Source organism: Eurosta solidaginis, chromosome 1, assembly GCF_040869045.1.
Source record: "Eurosta solidaginis isolate ZX-2024a chromosome 1, ASM4086904v1, whole genome shotgun sequence".
NCBI lineage: Eukaryota > Metazoa > Arthropoda > Insecta > Diptera > Tephritidae > Eurosta > Eurosta solidaginis.
The window spans coordinates 365596833-365623231 of NC_090319.1; the positions used below are offsets into that span (position 1 = coordinate 365596833).

The 26399-nt window shown below is 35.0% G+C and overlaps 1 long non-coding RNA gene across 3 annotated transcripts in view; it reads left to right on the forward strand.

Annotated features, from left to right (window-relative positions):
* The window catches only part of LOC137238179 (uncharacterized), a 166683-nt gene that overhangs the window by 133786 nt on the left and 6498 nt on the right, over positions 1–26399 (forward strand). Inside the window, exons 2-3 of one of the 3 annotated variants that reach the window (XR_010949123.1) lie at positions 10424–10446; positions 16906–25510. This is a non-coding gene — a long non-coding RNA (uncharacterized lncRNA). Of the gene's footprint in view, positions 1–10423; positions 10447–16905; positions 25511–26399 lie in introns of those variants that run through there. The other 2 variants (XR_010949124.1, XR_010949125.1) reach the window with 2 other exon arrangements.

The following is a 26399-nucleotide window of genomic DNA, read 5'->3' on the forward strand; positions in this document are numbered from 1 at the left end:
CTCTTAATGTGCTATTTGGTTGTACCGTGTATCAACTGAGTTTTGGTTTAAGTACCTTTGTCTCCTCCTGCCATAGCCCCTTTGGCTGTGGGCGAGCATATATTTTGTCAGAAACATAATCTGCATCAGGGACGGTCCGGTAATTTCGTTTTAATTAAATGGCTTACCATAATTATTCTGCATTTGCTGTGGAAAAATTTTTTTTGCACAGACCACCTTCGTTTTGCTCACTATGCAACAGAACCATTCTGCATACAAGCGCAAAGTAACCACCCCCCTGTACTACCGCTCAAATGTTGTTCACACCTTCCAATCTGCAAACCACTTCGATCTCAGAACCGTTCTCAGTTGCTCTGCTATTCCCGCGTCATTTACTGCTGTTCTAATATTGCCGACCACCGGTCATTCCACCGTAGAATGAATCTTCGATACGATCCACTATCAACTTCTCCCTCGTACACCGCTAAATAAAACCACCTCCTTTTTTCGTTTCCCCACAATTTTGACAAGGCAAACTGCCGTCCTCCTTACCTAAGGCCGTTGCTAGAAGGTAATGTGTTGTTATTCGATAGGGCTTTGAGGGATTTCTATTTAATCCTTGGATTGACTTCGTACTGTCTCAACGTTTCACAAAATTTACTTCATTTAACTGCTTTTTCGCAAACTGATATTGAGAAGTAACCGGCTTTGAAGAGGCCTGTTTTTGAGAAGTACCCGGATATGAAAAAAAACAATTATTGGAAAAGTAACCGCTTTTGATGAAGTGACCGGATTTGAAGAAACCAGTTATGGAAAAGTAACCGGTTTTCGAGTAGCTACCGGGTTTGATGAGTTAATCGGGTTTGGAAATGTGACAGGTTTAGAAGAAGTAATCGCTTTTGAAGGTGAAACCGGGTTTGGTGCAGCAACCAGTTGTGTTACCGGTTTCGGTGAAGTAACCAGTTTGAAAGAGCTTTATATCATTTTAGGTTCGAGACATTTTTATTTAAAAGTATTTTTAATGTGAGAGCACACAGCTGGGTACATAATGTTCGGTTTCGCCCAAACTTACCTTAATGCTTTGTACTCTATGTGTCGTTTTTTTTGTTTTACTCCAAGCATTAACGGCTGCATGGCAAGCAATTAAGGCATTGCTTGGCCCGTTTGTAAAATTAAAAAAATTTGACTAAGTATATTTTAATTAAAAAATACAACTATGTAAATTTGGGCAGACATATGTCATTTTAAGACTAAAGAAAGATTGTGGCAGTATATAGGCTGTTTTGCTCTCAGGGAGTTAGGGCTTTAAATATAATATATATAGTTAAATGAATGAAACACGATTAAAAAGAAATACCTATGGAAAATTGCGATCTGTTCCTTACTGTGTTCATATGAGTTTGGGGTACAATAAAAAAAATTGGAAAAAAAATTCGATTTTTTAAATTTTTTCAAAGTTTTACATACCCTAATGCACACATGTAATAATAGAAGTGGTGTCAAATCAAAATAAAACTTGTTAGTTTTTATATAAGTAGTTGCCAATTAAAATCTAATGACGTAGCCCATACGTCAAATAGTTAATCACCGCAGCAATATTAAAGTAATATACTCGAATTTCCAGTCGACTTAACTTGAAGTACAAAAAAAAAAAGCCCATACGTCAAATAGTTAATCACCGCAGCAATATTAAAGTAATATACTCGAATTTCCAGTCGACTTAACTTGAAGTACAAAAAAAAAAAGAAAATGGCATTAAATAAATTGTAGAAACGAATAGCGACAAATTAGGTGAGCGCACTTTGAGAAAACGAATAGTTTTCGGAAAAAATAGTACATACGTGTGTAAGAAGTAGCAAAAAAGTTTAATTTAAAACAAGTAAGGAAGGCTAAGTTCGGGTGTAACCGAACATTACATACTCAGCTGAGAGCTTTGGAGACAAAATAAGGGAAAATCACCATTTAGCAAAATTAACCTAGGGTAAACCTGGAATGTGTTTGTATGACATGGGTTTCAAATGGAAGGTATTAAAGAGTATTTTAAAAGGGAGTGGGCCACAGTTCTATAGGTGGACGCCATTTCAGGATATCGCCATAAAAATGGGCCAGGGGTGACTCTAGAACATGTGTTGTACGATATGGGTATCAAATTAAAGGTACTAATGAGGGTTTTAAAAGGGAGTGGTGGTAGTTGTATATGTGAAGGCGTTTTCCAGATATCGAGCAAAATGTGGACCAGGGTGACCCAGAACATCATCTGTCGGGTACCGCTAATTTATTTATATATGTAATACCAGGAACAGTATTCCTGCCAAGATTTCAAGGGCGTTTGATTTCGCCCTGCAGAACTTTTGTCATTTTCTTCTACTTAATATGGTAGGTGTCACACCCATTTTACAAAGTTGTTTCTAAAGTTATATTTTGCGTCAATAAACCAATCCAATTACCATGTTTCAGCCCTTTTTTCATATTTGGTACAGAATTATGGCATTTTTTTCATTTTTTGTAATTTTCGATATCGGAAAAGTGGGCGTGGTCATAGTCGGATTTCGGCCATTTTTTATACCAAGATAAAGTGAGTTCAGATAAGTACGTGAAGTAAAGATATATCGATTTTTGCCCAATTTATCGTGTTAACGGCCGAGCGTAAGTACAGACGGACGACTGTGTATAAAAACTGGGCGTGGCTTCAACCGATTTCGCCCAATTTATCGTGTTAACGGCCGAGCGTAAGTACAGACGGACGACTGTGTATAAAAACTGGGCGTGGCTTCAACCGATTTCGCCCATTTTCACAGAAAACAGTTAACGTCATAAAATCTATGCCCCTACCAATTCAAAAGGATTGGTAAATGTTTGTTGGATTTATGGCATTAAAAGTATTCTAGACGAATTAAATGAAAAAGGGCGGAGCCTCGCCCATTTTGAAATTTTCTTTTAGTTTTGTATTTTGTTGCACCATATCATTACTGGAGTTGAATGTTGACATAATTTACTTATATACTGTAAAGATATTCAATTTTTTGTTAAAATTTGAATTTAAAAAAAATTTGTTTCTAAAAGTGGGAGTGTTCGTAATCCGATTTTGCTTATTTTTTCTTAGCACACATATAGTAATATGAGTAACGTTCCTGCCAAATTTCATCATGATATCTTCAACGACTGCCAAATTACAGCTTGGAAAACTTTGAAATTACCTTCTTTTAAAAGTGGGCGGTGCCACGCCTATTGTCCAAAATTTTACTAATTTTCTATTCTGTGTCATAAGTTCAACCCACCTACCAAGTTTCATCGCTTTCGCCGTCTTTGGTAATGAATTATCGCACTTTTTCGGTTTTTCGAAATTTTCGATATCGAAAAAGTGGGCGTGGTTATGGTCCGATTTCGTTCATTTTAAATAGCGTTCTGAGATGGGTGCCCAGGAACCTACATACCAAATTTTATCAAGATACCTCAAAATTTACTCAAGTTATCGTGTTTACGGACGGACGGACATGGCTAAATGAATTTCTTTTTTCGTCCAGATCATTTTGATATATAGAAGTCTATATCTATCTTGATTAGTTTATGCCGTTACGGATTACCGTTATGCGAACAAAGTTAATATACTCTATGAGCTCTGCTCAGCTGAGTATAAAAAAAGTTGAGTTTGCAGCTAACACCAAATTTTGGGCCTAAATGATGCCCCACGGGAGAATGTTTGCTTAGTAATTAAAAAGATATAAAACGCCATAAAATTTGATTATGTTTGCCCAAAATTGAATGCGACTGAGTTTAACGATTTGTTAATCCTATATTGAAGAGCGTTGTTTGTTTAGGCTACATTTGCATTATTAGTCTGAAGTAAAACTGTGCAAGGTTAGGGCTTTCACGCTTCTCGAAGTAGGAGGGTGTGTCTTTTGTTGTAAGCTATCACATTAAATTTTATTTTTTTGTATTAAAATTCCATTGCATAGAAAATACCATCCAATGCAAATTTTTGTAGGCAACTTGGTACATACAAACAATTTAAGTAAGCCGCTGAGGTTTGATTAGTATGCGATTGGATTCACACCGGAATTCGCCGAAATTGTCTCAATTCCCTTGAAACTGCAGCCAGATTTCGGGTCACTTAAGCATTACAATAACAAACAAGTATTGACAGCAGTGGAATTCGAAGAAATACTGCAAATAGCTATTTTGACTTCAGTGATATGAGGTGCGGGTATGTAATTTAGTGAGTACCACAAATGTAAATTCATCGCAATTCACTTAAAACCCTAGTCGCATTAACGCCGTCTTTCATAGTCTGACAAAGCTACGGCTGCCGCATCTGAAAGTTTCTAAAACTCTCTTGATGCTTTGGTCATTCAGTTATCACTCATTCGGCTGTATCCTATATTCACGGACCTTTGTCAGTGTAACAGAATTGCTCTTGTGCTTTCGTGGCCGTTGTCACTGATCAAGCTCTGTTGAACGTGCCGAAAAATATTCCACACAATTCGTAAAACATATAGTATATACATATACACCAAAGTGTGTATAAAAGGAATATTAACAAAAAAGCACAAGTAAAAAAAATTACATAACATATTTCATTTTCCATATGTTGCCCAAATTCACAGAATTCTCCCCCTTATGCTTGAAAAACTCTCCTGGAAGCTAGAAGCCTGTGTATTATGTAGGCAAAGGAAAGGTAAAATCCTCTTTCGGTGAACAAATATCATTCTATATAAGCTTCTTTATCATTCTTGCCTTTGGGGTACTTAAGAGAGAAGTGTTGCCAAGGACTTGTGGATCTATGTCTGGCGCCGGCTACATTTTGTTATGTTATGCGAATGAATGAGATGCTTTGGCATAGAAAGTGTTTCAAAACAGATAAAGGGACTTGAAGTCTCTTGGTCTTACTAAGTGGCTTCTGTTGTTGTAAAATAAAGTTGACAGCCAAGTTTTATTGAACTAGGTCAAAATATGTGTATTAAGGCAGAGGAGCCATCGGAAAGACTATGGATGACGTAGTCTCCTATATAGCTGTAGGCAGAGATGAGCGACTGCCATGTGTTGTTGTTTTCGCGTGTAGGTGTGACTAAAATTCACGGAATTCATTGTTCGCATTTTTGAATCGACTGTTGTGTGGAATATCACCCTACCTCGGCTGCCGTTTTAAAAATGCTCCATCTCAGAATTTGCTTCAAAAACGTCCTATATGAGCACATATTCAATATATTTTGAAGTAAGATAGGACCATAAAATAACCAATTTTGAAATAGGTCGTTCTTTAAAAGTTTTGTGAGATAGGGCGTTTTCGAAACGGCAGCCGAGATGGGGTAATATTCCACTCAGCAAAGTTAAAGTTTTCGGTCTTTTTTTATATTTTTTTAATTTAAAGTATTTAAAAGTCACATAAAGCAATTTTTTAAAGATTAATTCAACTTTAATTTTAAGGAAACAAATATGTTTTGACAGTGGGCAGGTACATCATATACAAACTTATGTACAGCAGCGAACACGAAAATAGCAGTAGCAATTTTTATCAAATTTCGTCAAGCAAAATCTTCTATTTTTAATTTTAGATTATTCAAGAAAAAAATTCAATAATTTTGTAACTACAGATTTGCAAACCTATTTCAAAAACGTTTTCGAAAAACGAGAAAATTTAACAGACTAACTTTTTATTTAGAGTGGCAATTTTTATCAAATTTTTTATTTATTTTCGATAGTTAAAATATGAATTTTTTTTTTTAGCTAAAACCATGTTAATCAAAATTTCACAAATATTTCGAAATTGTAGAGGCTAATAAAATTTTTTGAGTATATAATCATTCAATTCTAGTTTCACATAGTACAAATTACAGGGCTTGAAAACTGGTATTGATTTATGACGTTTTTTCTTCGGAAGGTTTTTAGATTTCTCGCCTATCGTATTAAAAAAAATATGAAACATCCTTCGAAAAAAAAATTTCACACGTCAATAAAAAACTCAAAAAAAAAAAAACCCATAAAACCCTGCAAGGTCGAAATTTTCGTTAAATTGAAATGAAAACAAGTAAGGAAGGTTAAGTTCGGGTGTAACCGAACATTACATACTCAGTTGAGAGCTATGGTGACAACATAAGGGAAAATAACCATGTAGGAAAATGAACCGAGGGAAACCCTGGAATGTGTTTGTATGACATGTGTATCAAATGAAAGGCATTAAATAGTATTTTATGAGGGAGTGGGCCATAGTTCTATATGTGGACGCCATTTAGGGATATAGCCATAAAGGTGGACCAGGGGTGACTCTAGAATGCGTTTGTACGATATGAGTATCAAATGAAAGGTGTTAATGAGTATTTTAAAAGGGAGTAATCCTTAGTTCCATAGGTGGACGCCGTTTCGAGATATCGCCACAAAGGTGGACCAGGGGTGACCCTAGAATTTGTTTGTACGATGTGGGCATCAAACGAAAGGCGTTAATGGGTATTTTAAAAGGGAGTGGGCCTTAGTTCTATAGGTGGACCCCGTTTCGAAATATCGCCAAAAGGTGGACCAGGAGTGACTCTAGAATGTGTTTGTACGATATGGGTATCAAATTAAAGGTATTAATGAGAGTTTTAAAAGGGGGTGGTGGTTGTTGAATAGGTGGTCGCATTTTCGAGATATCGCCATAAAGGTGGATCAGGGGTGACCCTAGAATTTGTTTGTACAATATGGGTATCAAAAGAAAGGTGTTAATGAGTATTTTAAAAGGGATTGGGCGTTAGTTCTATAGGTTGACGCCTTTTCGAGGTATCGCAATAAAGGTGGACCAGGGGTGACTCTAGACTTTGTTTGTACGATATGGGTATCAAATGAAAGGTGTTAATAAGTATTTTTAAAAGGGAGTGGGCCTTCGTTCTATAGATGTTCGCCTTTTCGAGATATCGCCATAAAGGTGGACCAGGGGTGACTTTAGAATATGTTTGTACGATATGGGTATCAAATTAAAGGTATTAATGAGAGTTTTAAAAGGGAGTGGTGGTAGTTGTATATGTGAAGGCGTTTTCCAGATATCGACCAAAATGTGGACCAGGGTGACCCAGAACATCATCTGTTGGATACCGCTAATTTATTTATATATGTAATACCTGCCAAGATTTTAAGGGTTTTTTATTTCGCCCTGCATAACTTTTTCATCTACTTAATATGGTAGGTGTCACAACCATTTTATAAAGTTTTTTCTAAAGTTATATTTCGCGCCAATAAAACAATGCAATTACCTTACCATGTTTCATCCCTTTTTTCGTATTTGGTATAGAATTATGGCATTTTGTCATTTTTCGTAATTTTCGATATCGAAAAAGTGGGCGTGGTCATAGTCGGATTTCGTTCATTTTTCATACCAAGATAAAGTGAGTTCAAGTAAGCACGTGAACTAAGTTCATTAAAGATATGTCTATGTTTGCTCAAGTTATCGTGTTCACGGCCATGCAGAAGGACAGACGGACGACTGTGTATAAAAACTGGGCGTGGCATCAGCCGATTTCGCCCGTTTTCACAGAAAACAGTTAACGTCATAAAATCTATGCCCCTACCAAATTTCAAAAGGATTGGTTAATTTTTGTTCGACTTATGGCGTTAAATGTATCTTAGACAAATTGAATGAAAAAGGGCGGAGCCACGCCCATTTTAAAATTTTCTTTTATTTTTGTATTTTGTTGCACCATATCATTACTGAAGTTGAATGTTGACATAATTTACTTATATACTGTAAAGATATTAAATTTTTTGTTAAAATTTTACTTTAAAAAAAAATATTAAATTTTTTGTTAAAATGTTACTTTAAAAAAAAATTTTTTTTTAAAGTGGGCGTAGTCCTTCTCCGATTTTTCTAATTTTTATTAAGCATACATATAATAATAGGAGTAACGCTCCTGCCAAATTTCGTCATGATATCTTCAACGACTGCCAAATTACAGCTTGCAAAAATATTAAATTACCTTCTTTTAAAAGTGGGCGGTGCCACGCCCATTGTCCAAAATTTTACTAATTTTCTATTCTGCGTCACAAGTTCAACTCATCTACGAAGTTTCGTCTCTTTATCTGTCTTTTGTAATGAATTATCGCACTTTTTCGGTTTTTCGAAATTTTCGATATCGAAAAAGTGGGCGTGGTTATAGTCCGATATCGTTCATTTTAAATAGCGATCTGAGATGAGTGCTCAGGAACCTACATACCAAATTTCATCAAGATACCTCAAAATTTACTCAAGTTATCGTGTTAACTGACGGACGGACGGACATGGCTCAATCAAATTTTTTTCGATCCTGATTATTTTGATATATGGAAGTCTATATCTATCTCGATTCCTTTATATATGTACAACCAACCGTTATCCAATCAAACTTAATATACTCTGTGAGCTCTGCTCAACTGAGTATAATGATTTCGAAATTGGTTTTTCCTCAAATTATTAATCAAAATTATAACTACATATCTCTTATTACACTGAATTTTTACCATAAACTTCAACTTGACTGTATTTAAAATTCCGAAAACTAACCACTCGGCCAGCCATCAATCAAAGTTACCCAACTCGCCTAACTAACATGCAGCTGGTATTTTTGTCTCATTACAATATCTTCAGCATTGCCCTACCTCATACACCCGCACTTGCTTGCTGTTAATATCAATCAAATTCAGTTTTGCTTTGCTGTTGGCAATTTCGCTGAATTTCACCTGGCTATTTCATAGAAAATGTGAAAACGTGAATGCACCGCAAGCAATTTGACTGAGTTTGCATACATCTGCCCATTGTTTTTGTTTTTCCACTTTGGATAAGTTCGTATTTACAATTGTCAGCAGACAGACAGTTCGACATAGAAGTAGGTGCCGAGGGGTAAATGGACGGTGCTGTTGTGGCACAAACAGGTAGTTGGTCGGTTGCCGGTGTAGTTGCAACTTTAAAGTGCTTACGGCGTCATTTTGCGGCATTGCTTGCAATAGCGTAGGTTTTTTTTTCATATTTGTTGATTGCTATACTCAAAGACATAGCTGTTGTGGTTTTGTGTTGTTGTTGTGGCTATCAAGTATTCTCATAATTGGCACTTAGCAATATTTTTGTCACCATATCGTTTTTGTTTCATTATTGATGATGCGCTCATCCAAGCGTTCTGTAGTTTTCCAGTTTTCTGCTTTCAACGCAAGCACCACCTAAGCTAAAGGATTATCATTTGCACAAATTTTTCGAGGGTTATTGTTTTTTGTTTTTAGCTGTTGTAAGTAGTTACACTTTCATTACATTGGAAACGTTGTTGAAAATTTCAAATTCGTTCGAAAGCTTTGAATCTTTAAACTGAGTAAACAGAAAGCTAAAGAAATGTAAGATCTTCAAAAAAACTTTTAAACTTAAAATTGCCAAGAAGCAAAAGCTTAAGTCGAGTTCGAACAAATTTTGATTGCATTGCTTGAAATGGCCCGTAGTGATGCCAAAAACAATTTCGGAATCATGCTGAACATAGTCGGAAATGATTGCTAAACTGATTCCGAAATACGTAGGTTTTATATTTTTTGTAAAACAATCTCGGAATGCTTCCAAAATTATTCCGAAAACAGTACGGGTATAATTCGGTGATAGTAGCTACAATCTTTAAATTATACGCAAGTTGTTACAAAACTATGCGAAAATTATACCGAAATAGCAGTCTTCGGATGCTCCGAAATGATACCGACGATAATATAGAAATAATCCCACAATAATCCAGAGATAGTGCCGAAATTACGCGGAATTATTTCAGTTTTCCAAAATTGCACAATTTTTTTTTTCTAATAAAAAAGAAATTACAGCAGGGAGCAGGAAAATGGCACGGGCTATTTTTTTAAAATTCCGTCTATCAAATTCTTTTTTTTTTTTGATTTTCGGCATTTGAATTTTGAACTGAAACTATGCAAACCAATCAACGTTTTCGAAAAAATTTAAAAATTTCAGAAAATTGTACGAAAGTTTCGAATTTTTTTGAGTATGCAGTTGTGTAGCCTAAACTATTTCAGTCTAACAAAGTACAATTTATAGACCTCTCGAAATACGTACTGATTTTTGACTAAATTTTTTCCAAAGGGTGTTTCAGATTTTCTTCCATATAAAAAAAAAAAAATTCACACTTTGTTCAGAGGAAAATCTATAATACCCTTTTAAGAAAAATTGTCGAAAATCAATACGAACCTTGAGACACCTTTAACTTGTACTTTGTTTGACTGAAATTGTTAAGACCACAAAACTGCATTCTCCAAAAAATTCAGTGAACTCTAAAAAATAATTTCCAAATTTTCGTAAAATGTTCTCGAATTTTCCCGAAAACTTTGTTTGCATGGTTTCAGAAGTTTTTTCTTAAAATATCGAAAATAAAGAATTTAATTGACAAAACTTGATATAAATTGCCACTGCTTTTTTGCCTACACAAATTTTTAGTGACATTACTAATTTTTTTATTTTCTTTTCTTTTAGGGGTTTAAATGACTGAAACTGTGGTAAGTTTGATTAAAGTTATTTATACATACACCTCGTAGTCCCAAAACTAGAACCAAAAACTTTTTGCAAATTTTATCAAATATTCTCCGTTATTATTTAATGCTTTCGCTCTTGTAAACAAAAAAACTTTGATAAAAGATATAATGTATACCATCATAACAATTACGAAAACATTTTCAAAAAAATTTGGAATTTCAAATTTGCATGAAAATTTTAAAATTTTTTTTGGAACCTCAGGGAAATTTTTGTGTATGAAGTTGTATATTCTAGTTCCTCTTAGTTCAATTTCTCTCAACATTTCCATTAATATTTTTGTTGTAATAGAGATTTGTACACGCAGTTTCAGAGTAAGATGGCGACTAACTTTATTCAGTATAATACGAACAGAGGTATAATGAAATAGTATGAAAAGAAAACTGATAATTAGAGTTGCCATATTTATATTATTTAACAATACTTCCCTTTAATAGAACATCTGGCAACATTGTAAATATATATAAGTAAAAATTTACGACCATTAATTCAAATCCAAAATGTTTACATTGCAAAAACTATGTTAAGTAATACATATGTAAGTTTACTGTAAACCTATTCCGACATTAATAAATTCATTCTTAACAGCTGGTATAGCTTTCGTTAAACCATCTGCCAACATCTCGCTTGTAGAAATGTACTCTAGCTTTAACGACTTATCTTCCAGCCTTTCTTGTATGAATTTCACCTTTATATCGACATGTTTAGTACGTGGAGAAAAATTGTTGTTACGAACAATATGAATTGCGCTTTTGTTATCGCAATACAATGTTGTTGTTTTTACATCGCGAGGAATAAGCTCAGATTCCAATCGGTTCAACCAAATCGTTTCTTGCATTGCACCCACTATTGACATAAGTTCTGTTTCTGTTGATGACAATGCAACGGTTCGCTGTCTATGCGTTGACCAAGATATAGCACCACCCTGCATAACGAACATGTAACCAGAAGTTGATCGACGCTGATCAAGATCTCCTGCCCAGTCAGCATCACAAAATCCAACTAGACCTTCAGCAGATTTTTTGTACACGATGCCTTTGTTTATAGTTCCCTTCAAATATCGCATCACACGCTTCACTGCAAGCCAATGAGCTCTGCCGGGATTTTGTGTAAACCGACTCAGTAAATTGACCGCGAAGCTGATATCAGGTCGGGTGTTCTGTGCTGCGTACAACAGACAACCAATAGCCTCCATATATGGAACATTTTCCATCTCTTTCTTTGCTTCTTCAGTTTGTGGACACATTTCAATAGTTAGCTTCTGTGACAAGTCAAGTGGCGTAGCAACGGCATTACAGTCATCCATTCCAAAACGTTTGAGCACACTACAAATATATTCAGATTGATCAAGTTTTATTAGTTTTTTTACCTCATCTCTTTGAACTCGCATGCCCAATACGGATGACGCTGAACCCATGTCTTTCATTTTAAATCTGGAAGACAACTCGCTCTTAATACGCTGTGTAGCCTTTTTGTCATTGGAGAACACCAACACGTCGTCTACATAAATCGCTACGTAAACTATACTTTGATCTTTTACACAATAGTAGATACATTGATCGACTTCGCTCCGAACTAGTCCTAGACCGATGAGTACTGTATTCAATTTATCGTTCCAAACTTTGCTTGCTTGTTTCAAGCCGTATAGTGACTTTACCAAACGACATACTCTGCCTGAACTATCATCATAGCCTTCCGGTTGCTTCATGTATACTTCTTCACGAAGCTCACCATTTAAAAATGCTGTTACCGCATCTAATTGATGCACCGCCAAGTCATATTTCGCTGCCATGGCGAACAAGAATCGCAATGAGTTATACCTAACTACCGGTGAATATGTTTCCGAATAATCGACGCCTTGTTTCTGCGAGCAAGCTTTCACAACGAGCCTTGCTTTATAACGAACAAGCTCACCAGCTGCATCACGTTTCACTTTGAATACCCATTTTGAACGTATTGCCTTTTTACCAGCAGGCAATTTCGTAAGCACCCAAGTGTTGTTTGACTTAAGAGAATCCATCTCCTCTTCCATGGCGCGCTTCCAGGCACTTGATTCTGCACTATACAATGCTTCTTCAACACTAACTGGGTCATCAGCATCAGACACCACTGTCAACAACAAATTTCTTTTCGTTTTGTTTGCAATACGCTCCGACCGACGAACTGGATGCAATTTATCATAATCGTCACTATGCATATTAACTGCTTCACTTTCATCAGGAGTATCGTAGTCACTGTCCAAAGATTTGTTGACATCTAACAATTCGCTCATATTATCCTCCTCTGAATTGTTAATGTTATAATCTTCCCTTGTATCAATAATATCAATAATCAAATTTGGCTCTGTATGTTTCGTTACGTCACATGAATTTTCTATAAATGTAACATCACGGCTCACAATAAACTTGTAATCAGATTTACGATAAAGCCGGTAAGCTTTTGACACAGCACAATATCCTACAAATATGCACTCATTTGATTTTGCATCAAGTTTTAAACGTTTTTGTTTCGGTATGTGAACCATCGCTGTACAACCAAATATTCGTAAAAGCTTTAAATTAGGTTTAACACCTGACCATATTTCTTCTGGACTTCGATTATTACCTCTACATGGAATGCGGTTTACCAAATATGCTGCCGTGTTTGCAGCCTCTGCCCAGAATATATTTCTCAGGCCAGAATCTAGTAACATACATCTAACACGTTCAATCAACGTTCGGTTCATACGCTCAGCCACCCCGTTCTGTTCGGGCGTGTAGGGAGCTGTTTTTTGATGAACAATGCCACAATCACGCAAAAAATTTTCAAATGGTTCGTTGCAATATTCAGTGCCATTGTCTGTCCTCAGCACTTTTATTTTACGGCCACATTGTGTCTCTACTTCGCTTTTAAATTCCTTAAATTTAGCAAACACATCTGACTTTCGTACAATCGGTATCGCAAATACCTTTCTTGAAAAATCATCAACAAATACAAGTAAAAATCTTGCACCACTGAACGATTTTGTGCTAATTGGACCATTGTAAATTTTACCAAGTAGCGCAACTAACAGCTGATCGGTGAAAATTCGCACATTCACACGCACAGTTCTCGACTCAGTTTCAAAACAAAACTTTAGATTATTTAATTCAAATTTTCAAGTGAGATAATACTTACAAATTTATGTATACAGAATATATATGGCATTTTTGTTGTTATTAAAACAATATTTTTATTTATATTAAAGCTTTTATCATTTTTTTTTTTAACTTTGAAAAATCTCCGAACACCATTCCTTCATTATATGACATTCGACTGCCTAGTCCACTGCCTTCCACTCTATTCGCAACATAACCTCTACTTAAGCTGCCAAACTATATAGTAAACAATGAATTGGACCAAGCACGTCAGAATGTATGATGTCTAACAAATTTTCTGCACGCGTACCAGCTGATTTGTTTATATTTCTGGTTTGTTTACCTTTACAGCATATAATACACCCTTTGTCACTTGTGCTGCTGTAATTAACGCCAAGCGTTGAATTCTGCACTCGTTTCAGATTTTCCTTGCAAATGTGTGCCAGCCTACGATGCCAAAGCTCAAAGTTATCAACTGTAGTCATTGCTCTCCCAACTTTATTTTTAACGCAATCCCACTTGTATAAATCGTTGTCCGCAAATGCCTTTGCTATTAAATTGCCTTTCACATCGAAAATTTTACATACATTTTTTTCGAACACCACCTTTTTGTTTTGCTTAGTCATTTGTCGAACTGACAAAAGATTTGCACAAAGACTAGGAACATATTCAACATTTCGAACATTAGTTGGAATTTTCTGTTTGTTGACATTTAACAGTAGGCTAACATCTCCTACGCTGTTAACAGGAACTCGCTCACTGTTAGCTAAAATAACTTCGTTGTGTTCTGCTGCTCGAACTTTTGAAAGCAACTGTTGATCGTTCGTCATATGCGACGTTGCGCCTGAGTCGACGTACCATACACACTCGCCACTCTGAGAGTGTAAACACGAATTCGCTAGCAAAGAATTTGAAAACATAGCTGTCTTGCTTTTACTTTCGTTCTCATTTGCTTTCTTCGACTGTATAGATTTACGACACTCTTTACGCATATGGCCTTCCTGACCACAATTAAAACAACGAAACTTTTTACGATTAGAATTTTTGTCATTCTTTTTCGGTTCAAAATTCTTCGAATACAAAGCGTTGTTGGTGGATTCCTTACTACAATCCAATTTGACGTCTTGCAACAACAAATTCTTTACGCTGTCGACGGTTAACTTCGATTTGGAATTTTCCACTGCCATAACAAGAGCTTGATACTCATTAGGCAACCCAGCTAGCAATAAAGATGCAATCAATTCATCACCGACATTTAAACCAGCACTTTGCAATTTTATTGAAGTCATGACCATTTCATTCACATAATCCTGTATGGTCTGGAACTGTTCGAGTTTTAACTGCACCAGCTTTTTCAAAAGCTCTACCTTGCGAGTTAAAACACTGTCCTCATACGCTGCCATTATTGAATCCCATGCTTCTTTTGCCGTCTGTGCATTTGCTATGTGCGAGAAATTACTCGGCTCCACCATGAGCGTAATCTCCGCCAGCGCCCGTTCGTTTGTGTCACGATCTTTTTCCGATGCATTTTCAGACAAACCTGCTTCGGTTATTTTCCAACAACTTTTCAGCACCAAGTATGACTTTGCATTTCGCCGCCAAACATCAAAATTTTCCCGACCGCGAAGTTTTTCGAAAGGAAAACTGAGTGTGCCCGTCGCCATTTTAATTAAATTAATATATTTAACTTTAATTTTACTCTATGTGGATAGGCCCATAACCTGTTGTAATAGAGATTTGTACACGCAGTTTCAGAGTAAGATGGCGACTAACTTTATTCAGTATAATACGAACAGAGGTATAATGAAATAGTATGAAAAGAAAACTGATAATTAGAGTTGCCAGATTTATATTATTTAACAATAATTTTAAAAGCTTGTTTTAGATTTATCTCGTTACAAAATGTGAAAACTCTTAAAATTCAACGCGAAGTTTGAGATTATTCAAACGTCGGCATTACTAGAGTAGTATAAATCGGTCTACAGAACTGAATACTCAAAAAAAAAAAATCTAAAATTCTTAATAAATGTTTCGAAATTTAAATTAGGATTTTTTCGAAATTCTCGAATTTTCCAAGTTTTCCGAAAACGTCTTCAAAATTGCTTGACATAGTTGTAGTTACACAATTCGTTGGTTTTAAATTTTATGAAAATTAATAATTTTAAACTAACGAAACAAAAAAGATTTCTTAAGAATTAACAAAAATAAAACAAGGAAGCAAATATTCGAAAAATTTTGCAATTTGCGTTTGCTTCTATTTTTATACTCTCAGATGTATTTTTAACCTCATTTTCTTTGTTTTCTAAGGTTTGTGTTAAAAGCGCAAAGCAAAATTAAATTTTTGAAGGAAAGCCTTTATTTAAATCTCTTTTGCTCAAAAATAACAATCTATGAGAAAAAACTTAGCAAGACTGATAAATTATAGCAAAATGCGCACTCAAGTTTCTTAAATATACAAAAATTTTCGTAGCCTTGCCAATATCTTATCAAAATGATCGAAAAATTAACTCTGCTATAACCTTGGCTATTAAATGCCACTGCTTTTCTTCAAATTATTATTATTAGAAGCTAATGAAAATGGCAACAAACCATTTAAGCCCCATTAACTGGCTATTGGCACAGCGTTTAACTTTCATTAAAGTCAAATATTACTCATACGCCGTAGTGGCCTGATAGGTCGTAGCTTTGGTTTCAAGTAGCAACCACTACAAAATGTTGACTTTCCCTGATTCAGCTTTTCTAAGTGTGCATGAACAAATTACTTTGTGTGATTTTTGCAGCAAACTTTTTGTTTGGGCATATTGAATAATAAAAAGATACGTTTTGCACAAATACATCAATAATAGGATCTGTATTGTTGTTTTTTATTGTATCGCATTAATTTATTCCCAAAGGATGAACACTTACTTGAGCGAGAGACCAATCATATTTTATTATCTAGTTTGAAATAAAATTTACAATAAAATTTAAATAAAAAAGTAATATCTAGACAAGCATATTTTTGTCTTAAATAGACAGCCATCTTATACATATATATTAAGCTGGGTTGATTTGCATGGACGAAAATCAACCCATATCGCGCAATCGATTTTTCGATAGGTTTTGGGCTCAGGAAAAAAAAGTTCCACTAAGCATACCCAAAATAATAATTTTCGAGCCTGCAAATTTGAGTTTTTTGACTTTTTTTTCTTTGATTTTTAAGTTTTTTTTTCATGACCTACTTAAAAAATTTTCATTTGACTTTAAGTTTTTCATGTATAATACCCTGTCCGACTCAAAATTGTCCGCTAAAAACTTTGGCGATAACAGTTTTTTGAAAAATATGTAAACAACGCTACATAGGTACAACAAAGCGAGCTTTGGGAGTACGTATTAAAGAACATATGGCTGATGCAAAAAACGAAAAAACAACAACAGCGCTAGCACCACCTCACAAACAAAAAACATGTAGCGGATTTCGCAAATACAAAAATATTAGACATTGAGAACAGAGAAAATGTGAGAATGACGTTAGAAAGCCTTCGCATACAACAACAATTAAACACGGTGATGAATTTTAAAGAGGATATGGAGAAAATAAGCAACGCTTACACAGCGGCCATGCAGTACAAAGATAGATGGAGAGCTAGCAAGTAATTGCTATATATATATGTTGGTACTGTGTGTAAATAAATAAAAAAATGTGCTCAAAAATTAAATAAGTTTAATTTAATAATGTAAGTGTCCAAATTAATGTTATTTAATTGTAATTATGTTTGTTGTTAATGAATTGGTTTTAAAATAAAATCATTAGACTCCCTGAGGAAGACGTGAGAGCGTCGAAACGCGTAAGAGGGAAAAGGAAAATTTAATTTTTGCCTTCTAATTTCTCGGCCGTAAAGCTCCATAAAAGCAAGCATAAGGAATATATTTGGCCCAACAAGAAAAAAAAAAATATATTTTTTGGGTTTTGAGGAGTGTTTTGGTGAAAAAATTTATTTTTTCAGAAACGTGCAAAAGTGTTGCCGATGAAAACGAATTTGTCTCATTTTCTGTTCCATTTCTACCTGATTTCAACAGCTAGCAACATCAAATTTTACCACAAGCTTACGTATTGGGCATAGATTGTTGTCTGAAAAAATCATCAAGATCGGATTATTTGAGAAAATTTTCCCTCCGGAAAGTGGGCCAGTGCGTCACTTATTGTAATAAATCGTATTAATTGTGCGATTTGTCGGGAATGTACGAGAGCTCGTAATAATTCGTACACATATTGTAATTTGCTTATGATTTTGTACAGGTAGCTTTATATTTGACAAACTTTCCTTTTCGGGAAGTATACCGATTTGGTAAAATCTTATTTATGGTGCGAATTGCTTGAAATTTAGTACAAAAGTTCCTCTTCGACAAGCTGTATACTTTGAAAACTTTCTTCCCAGCATGTCGATCAGCATGAGAAATGGAGATGAAGAAGAATAGAGGAAAGTTGAGAACGGGTCAATTATCCATATCTTATTTTTATTTAAAAATTAAAGCGATTTTAGAAATGGCGTTAGTTTCATTGAGTGTCGTAAAGGTTTATACAAACAAAGATATTGGAGTCGGTCGGCCAGGTGAAGCAGGTATTCGATATTCGGTATAGAGATTCCACATGTGAGGAAGTTGTGGTGAGAGAGAGAGAGGGAATGGGAGTGGGAGCTGTAGTGCGAGTGTGCTAGGACGGGAAGTAGGAATGGGAATGTGAAGTTTAGCGAAAGTAGAAGTAGGTGTAATGGAATTGGGAGTGAAGGTAGGATTGTGCAGTGGGCGTAGGAGTGGGAGGCAGACAAATGGAATAAAGGGTGGACAAGAATTATCAGAAAAATGGAAGATAGAGAATAGGATAGATAGTGAAGAATGAAGCGAGGCTCAATTTTTTAATGTACGCAAACCAATTTTCGGGCAGAACAAAGTCAGCGGGGTACTCTAGTCTTATTGTATAACAGACCTCTTAATATGTAGCAATATTAGATATACGCATTTCACTTCATACAAAATTTAAAATTAAATTAACAGAACATATCAATTACAGCATACGGATTTTACTAAGCTATGGATATGCAAATGTTTAAAAAGGATTTTTTTAAATGAATTAAGACAATAACTTTTGTGTAAATAAATACTCTTCGTACTTTTTATTGAACCACTTTCCATCTTGTGTTGGCATTAAAAAAATTCAAATCGTAATAAACTGCGTAAATATTTTCAAGCTATACAGCCAAGCTGTTAGAAAAAACTTAGTAGTTTCTCATTAAAACCTCGAGCTACTACTTGTTGTTTTACTGCTATGTCCTTGTAGCTTCGATTTAATGCGTTCTTTGGCTTCTTTTATACTCAATACTCTAATTTGTGCTTAGTAATTTTTAAAAATGTGTGACATGCCAAAAATTTTGTGTTACAAGGACATATCTCGTAATATGTATGCACATACTTACTTATGCACATAAAAATGCTTTTTACGTAATACTATCCATCAGATTAAATTATTTATAACCGTAATTCCGTTCGTGGTTGATAGCATGTAGCACTTGCGGTTTTAATATTGGAAAATGGCAAAAAGGATAAATTTGCGAAAATGTGGAACGGAAGTAAGCAAATTTTGAATATTTCAAACAATGTCGAAAGAATTTAACCAAAATCTAAGAGATTTTAGAGAGGGGATGTTAGATTAAAAGGGAGATGGAGAAAGAGAGCAAGGTGCAGTGGGAGAGCGAGAAAGATTAAGCGACAGGTTGAGAAGGAGAGCAAGATGAACATGCGAGTTAGGGTGAGAGTTGGGGTGAGCGTGAGCGTGAGGGTGTTGGTGGAGAGAGTGGAGGGTGAGAGTGACGGCTAAACTGATTTGGACGTGATTTGGAGCGAGCAAAAATTCTTGAAGACTCTTCTGCTTCTTGTGGCGGCAAGGTTTTGGGAAGTTCTACCGATTTGATGGCCACTTTTCGGATAATGTTCCGATTCGTTTCGGAAAGCAGCACCATTATGGTACTAGCCCGAACATGTTTAACCTTCTAGGTCTTCTGATTCCTTCCTTCCCTAAGAAATTGGGTTGGAGAAGCTATAATCGCGCTGGCAACGATTGGGAACATTTTCTTACCGCCACACAATGTTTCGACTAAAAGGCGGCAGGTGGAAAAAAGTCATAATGACAGATAAAAGCGAAAATGTGTTTATGTTAGAGGGCAATTACTAAAAGTCGTGTGCGCAAAATTTCGGGTAATTAGCTGCCACCAATCTTGGACAAACGGTGCATTTGTGTGGAAATTTGTGAAATCCGGTTGATATTGATTAATCGGTTTAAGTGCGTTTAGCGGTAATGGTAATAAATTTAATATAAACCGTAATTTTTTAAACGATATCTATTCAGTATGAGTCATGGATAATCCAGGTAAAATATTTATCATTAATTTTGGATTTTGGTGTTTTTTTCTTAAAAAACAACAAGGAATTGTTAATTTTTTAGATTAGTAGCAAAAAAAAAAAAAAAATGAGCACCCCTTAGTAACTTAATAAAAGTAGATTCATATTGTAGATAATTTTATCTAGTTTCTGCTCATATAAGCCGATTGTAGCGCACGTATTTGCAAAAATGTATAATTTTAAATTTTTAAAATTTTTCGATTTTCAGTTCCATCTTATAATTTCACGAAAAGAATTTTTGCAACAGTGGCAAAGCTACCCTAAAAATGGAACACTTGAAAAAATATATAGAGTAACATACTTACAAAGATTAAACTTTGTATATCCGATAATACGAAAGATGAACTAAAAAGAAACATGAAGTTGTTGATATTGAAAATTGATAAGAAGTGGAATTTCGCTGATAAACGGATTGAGCGGTTCTCTTCTAAGTATGAGCAATGGTTGAATGGCGAGGATATAGTTTTTCTACTGGGGGAACCAGATGCTCTTTCGTATGCTGCTGAAAAAACTTTTACAAAAGAACAACAATTCGGTCGACCCTCAAAAGGCTTCCAAGACTGTGGGCAGAAAACTAAAATAAAAAGAATAGAATTTATACTTAACAATTACACTTTGGAGGAAATTTTGTTCGCTGCCGAGTACGCCCTTAGGCTCGCAAGGAAAAAAGATGCTGCTAGCATTATTAAAGACCTAAGCGATGACTTAGACAGTGCTAAAGATATGAAAAATACGCAGGTAAATGCTTCAAAACAAAGGTGTCTCCCTGGTGATGAAGCGATAGGCCTCTACCTTGACGCTAAATTAACCACCAATAACTATAAATTATTGAGAACTACAGCTCTGGGTGTAGAATGTCTTTCCATCGTTCTATAGTTTAACGAAATCTAAGAAAATATGCTTTCCACCTGATGAATGCAGTCATGTGGATGAGATTACTGCTAGTTTTACATTGCAGTCTTTGCTAGATATAACCACTAAGAGCGTCTTAGACAATTTGTGGAGCTGACAAAGTCCAATCAGCAACACTTATTTGCAAATGGGGCTTAGATGGGAGTTCAGGGCATAGCATGTACAAGCAAAAATTTGAAAATGCTGCTCCAACTGACGAGTACTTATTTTTAATTTGTTTCGTACCTTTAAATCTTGTGTTAAATGATGACCACGATACTCCAATTTGGATAAATTCCAAACCCTCATCAACGCGATATTATTGTCCAATCAAATGTATTTTTCAAAAAGAAACACCAGATTTAGTGAAACGCGAAGCTGATAATATAAGGGCTCAGATTAATCAACTGAGGCCAACTGATTGTAAAAATTTCCTAGTGAAACATACTCTCCTCTCAACAGTGGTTGCTGGAAAAATATGTAACATACTCTCAGGGACGAAGGGTAACCAAAATTTTTACATTTGCGATGCCAAACCTAGTCAAATTAACATACCAGTTGCTTCTTACATTGCAAAGACTGAAAATTATGATTATAGGTTGTCTACACTCCATGCGGTGATAAAAACATTCGAGTGTTTATTACATATATCATATGGATTGCCCCTAAAAGTTTGGCAAATCCGAGCATTTTTAATGAAAGGAAAAGCCAAATCAAGCAAAAGTCAAAAAAAGTCAGAGACGATTGCAAGTTTTGAAATATTTATTTACAGTAAATACATAAGTGAATGATAACCTTATATAGAAGTATGTTGTATTTCTGGTTTTATTAAATAAACGACTGCTAAGCAAATCTGAGACAAAGTATAATTATCTTTACAATAAAAAGAATTTAAAAGGGTAAAAGTTGGGAAAAATTTTTTTTTTGAATCACCCTAATGTATATGTAGACACAAACACACTCAAATTTTTAGTATTAGAAGCATGGGGCTTCGGTATAACCCAATTTCGGTGGTTAAGTTAATATAGGAGCACAACTATAATGGTTTTGACTTTTTTCCACCTAACTCCATACAGTCGATATACTGTGCGCCATAACGCTGAGTCCATTTGGTTATAACCGATAGTATTCGGCCTCTAGGTCCTATAGAGTTCTAACCAATTGTGAAAAAGAGAGATAGCCTTAATATTTTTGATCTAGACCAAAGATATATGGGTTATTTATGTAGATCGAGGTCTTAGAATTTTTAAAAATATAAGAAGTGCCACCCTCCTCCCATTGAGACACTGTCAGGATTTATTACGGCTTCAGATCTTTTTGGGTTGGCAGCTGTTTCGAGTTATTTATTGAAACGTATGTTTCTTATAGTTTACAAATGGTTCATTTTTAGGGATCATTTTGGCATAGTTTTCGAAAACCGTTAAAAAAAAATAATAATAATAAAAAAAAATTTTATTAAAGGTAAAAATATTAATAAAAATAAAAAAAGATGTAAATAAATGAAATTTGAAATAAAAAAAATTATCAAAAAAAAAAAACCGAAAAAATTAAAAGAAAAAATTGAAAAATATCAAGCAACAAAAGTTTACAAAAAATAAAAAAGTCGAACAAAAAATATTAAAAATGAAAGAAACAAATAAAAAAATAAATCTATGGTCACTCCTTATAAAAACGATAACTAATATTTTCAAACACACTTCTCACGGTGAGTTAAAACTTCTTTGGCGCCCCACGTTGGACATATGCCTTTTAGGTATCAGTGATAGTTACTTAACAACCATGCCGGTGTATACCTGAGTCGCTAACGCACTGCCTTAACACATTACAGTGTGTTGGCTTCAATGCAGTAACGCATACAAAAATGCGCAGTTACCCTAATTACTTTTGAATAATGTGCTATACATTATTAACATTTCTTGTAAAAGTGTCTTTTTTGGTTTTACATTTTCCAAATACTCTTCCACTCAGCCAACTAATCTTTTAAATTGTTTAGATCATTGCTTCTTGCTTCATTTTATAGCAGCACCTTATTACACAAATACAGCTGTCCTTTTCATTATATGTGACCCGGTCTATGAAAAGGTGGCTTATGACTCAAAAAAGAAATTGCGAGAAACAGCTGTTAAATATAAACAATGCATTTCTTCAATTTCTTAGAAGTTTTTCTTTTGCATTATGAACAGTCATGCCCAAATGCAAAGCACAAACTAGTTCCTGACCAATATTTTGCCACCAAAGTGGCATCGAAGGAACCAAAGGCTTCATCGTCTTTCATTTGTGCTCTTCTTTCTCTACATTTTTAAGTCACTTATAAGCAAGTTAGGACTTTCTAGTTTTCACCACGTGAAAGAGCATCTCAAAAACTATCGAAACCAGAAAAAAGTGGAAAAATTGTTTTTGAGTCATAAGCCACCTGTTCATAGACCGGGTCACATATAGTTATTATCACCACTACATTTGCTATCTTCTCATTCGCAGCCTAGTTTGGGTACACAACTTTAAATAACAGAAGATAATAAGATTCAAAACAATAAAAAACACAATTCAGCAAATATTTATTTCAAGATATTATTTTTCACCACAGAGCCAGCGCTCGCTTATCCTCCATCAGCGCCGTATTAAGTTACTTATTTTATTACTTCACCTTGTATGAAATTACTTCAGTCATTTTATTATTCCTTTTAAAATATTCGACAAATGTTGAAGCTGTAAAATGCCGCATGAACTCACCCGTTTGTATGTGTGCACGTATTGAAGGTATGACCTTCGTCTGTTTGGGTAAATGGCCTTGTAAAGATGATATGCTAGCGAGCATCTACAAAATTGAGCACCAAAAATTTGTTGTTATATTGTTTTTTCAGTGTGCTCAGAGCTGGGTGATAAGAAATCGTTTAATATTTTGTACAACAAGATTGTATTTTTGTGTTTGAAAGCCAAGTCTTCCTTCACCTTTTTTCCTTAACTCAATGGAGATCTCACTCGTGCTTTGCTACCAAATACGTGTCGATAGGAATGCTTTTTAAATCAGAGGGTGTTCTTTTATTCACGTAGGATAACCTAGCCTGCCAACCCTTTTGTCCTTTATTCATTGCACTATGTAGATTCATATCTGCGCAAAGCTAACAGAGTTTTCCATTTACCACGCCTTTGTTACTTGTCACTAGAATCTAGGGAATGCCCCTAAATCTTCGGGAGAACATTTCTCTCGAATACTTTAAGAGGTATCCACTTCTTTCGAGACTTATACGAGTAATATTTCTGTTTGTCCTATTTTTTCAGAAAAGGTTGCTTTAAATCCGCTTAAAGTATAAGTTATCAAAGCTATTATCGTTTTAACAGTGCTCGGGGGTAGTGTAGTTAGTTAGCGTATTCGTAGTCGTAAGGGCAGAATTATCTAAATATTATAACATATGGCGTCAAGCGCGTATTAACGCAAGGGTAGCAGTATGAGCTTCAAAGCGGATAAATGTAGTAGCTCAATATTGTATTAGTGTAAAGGCGTACAACCGAAAAGCGTTCCAGCGTAAGAAAAATCTATATTTAAAGCGCACAGTCGTTTCGACGTATACGCGTATTACCATCAAGCTTACAATATCAGCAAAATTCATTGAAGAAATCGTTTTACTCCGACATAGCTAAAGTCGTAGCCGTGAACGTGTAATCGTAACTCCCGTATTAGCGTAAACGCAACAACGTAGACGCGACTGTACCTTCTACCCCTACAATCTGTTATTTCCTGAAAACATGCAATTTTTGCTTTGGGTAAGAAGGACTAGAAGATGCTGTCTGTACTCACGCTTGTGCGTTTTCACGTTACAACGCTAACGTTCTTACGACTATACTTATATCTACTATTAAGTTTTATTACTTCTGCGAACAAAGTTACGATATTTCACGCTATACGATAATGCGCTACTATACATTTACGCCATTTTTGCTAATCCATTTACATATGCTTATATGCTACTGCGATGATACGCTTTCACGTCGATGCGCTGTACGACGATGCGATTTTACGCCGACACGAATTCACGCAACAATTTTTTTGACCTGAGATGATTTCGGTATTAAGTAACAGAAAAGCTCGAAAAAAAATAAGTAAGGACAGGACTGTCTTCGGCTGTACCAAAGACTTCACACATTTCATGAATAGTACTTCGTGCAAGGATACAAAATTTCACGTTTCATGTGGTCTGCATGAGACAGCTATGACCATGAATCACTTATCTGTTTGTGGAAATTTGAAGCTTCTAGCTATTAAATGGGGCAGTAGCTCCTTATCTCAACAATCGGATTGTATGGCCGATCTCTTTGATTTTTTCAAATAACAATTTATGCTGTAAAGGAAAGCATTTGGTGACATTTGAAGGGGGATATATGCTATAGTGGTCCGATCCGGTTGGTTCTGACAAATGTCTAATTGGATTCCAAAATATATACGCGATGACAAAATTGTATCAATATATCTCAAAAATTGAGGGACTAGTTGCGTTCAAAGAGACAGACGGATATAAGAATATGGTTCAATCAAACAAAATTATCAGCATGATCAATTCGGTATACCTAATGGTGAGTCTATCTCTTTTCCTTCAAGGACTTACAATTTTGAGATCCGCGACAAACTTAATATGCCATTTCATTTTCAAAAAAATCCAAATCAACAAAATTCACTAAAATAGCAATTTACTCATGGCTTTTGGCAACTTAACACTCTGCTTTGTTGTGTCTGAGCTCCCATTTATGTTTCGAAAAACTCAAAATGCGAAGCTTGGAATCTCAGTGGCGGCACATTGAAATTAATGACTATAAATTTTTTTGGTTTTTAACTTTATATTTCCTAGTAAATTTAAATTTTAGAAATGAAATGATCTTGTATATTATTTTTAATTGCTGTTTTTATGAGCAGGTCCCTTTTTCGCTCTTATTTGGAATCCAAATATATAAATAAAGTTTGGGTTGTAAAGATGGAGATTCGTAATATTAACAAGATTTGCTTTTTATTTATTTATTTATTAGTCTACAAATTTTACGATAAATCAGACTAAATATAATTACGGATTACAGCCGATCAAACCGTTTTGGAATTGCTCAATTGGTTCTTGAGATATATATGATTAAGTGGACCCATTTTTTTTTTTTTTTTTTTTTTTTGGAAAAAACCGTTATTCGTAAATATCTCAAAACCTTTACCATAGATTTGAAAATTTTTCGAAATCAGGGGGTGATTTTATGTAGGAATTTCATAATGGAGTCTCTGGTGCATTTTGGCTGTAAACCAGTGTTATTAGTGCTGTCGGAATGGACGTGATTTCAAGCAGCTGATGTACACACAATGAGTAGGGCTGCAATGAGTGGAAGGTTGGAAAGGACGTGATTCCAAACCACCCGCCCAAAGTAACTGGAGCTGGTAACAGATTTAGTTTAACATGCTAATTTTGAAGCAGTTATGAGTTCAAGGCAGTGAGTATATATTTTTT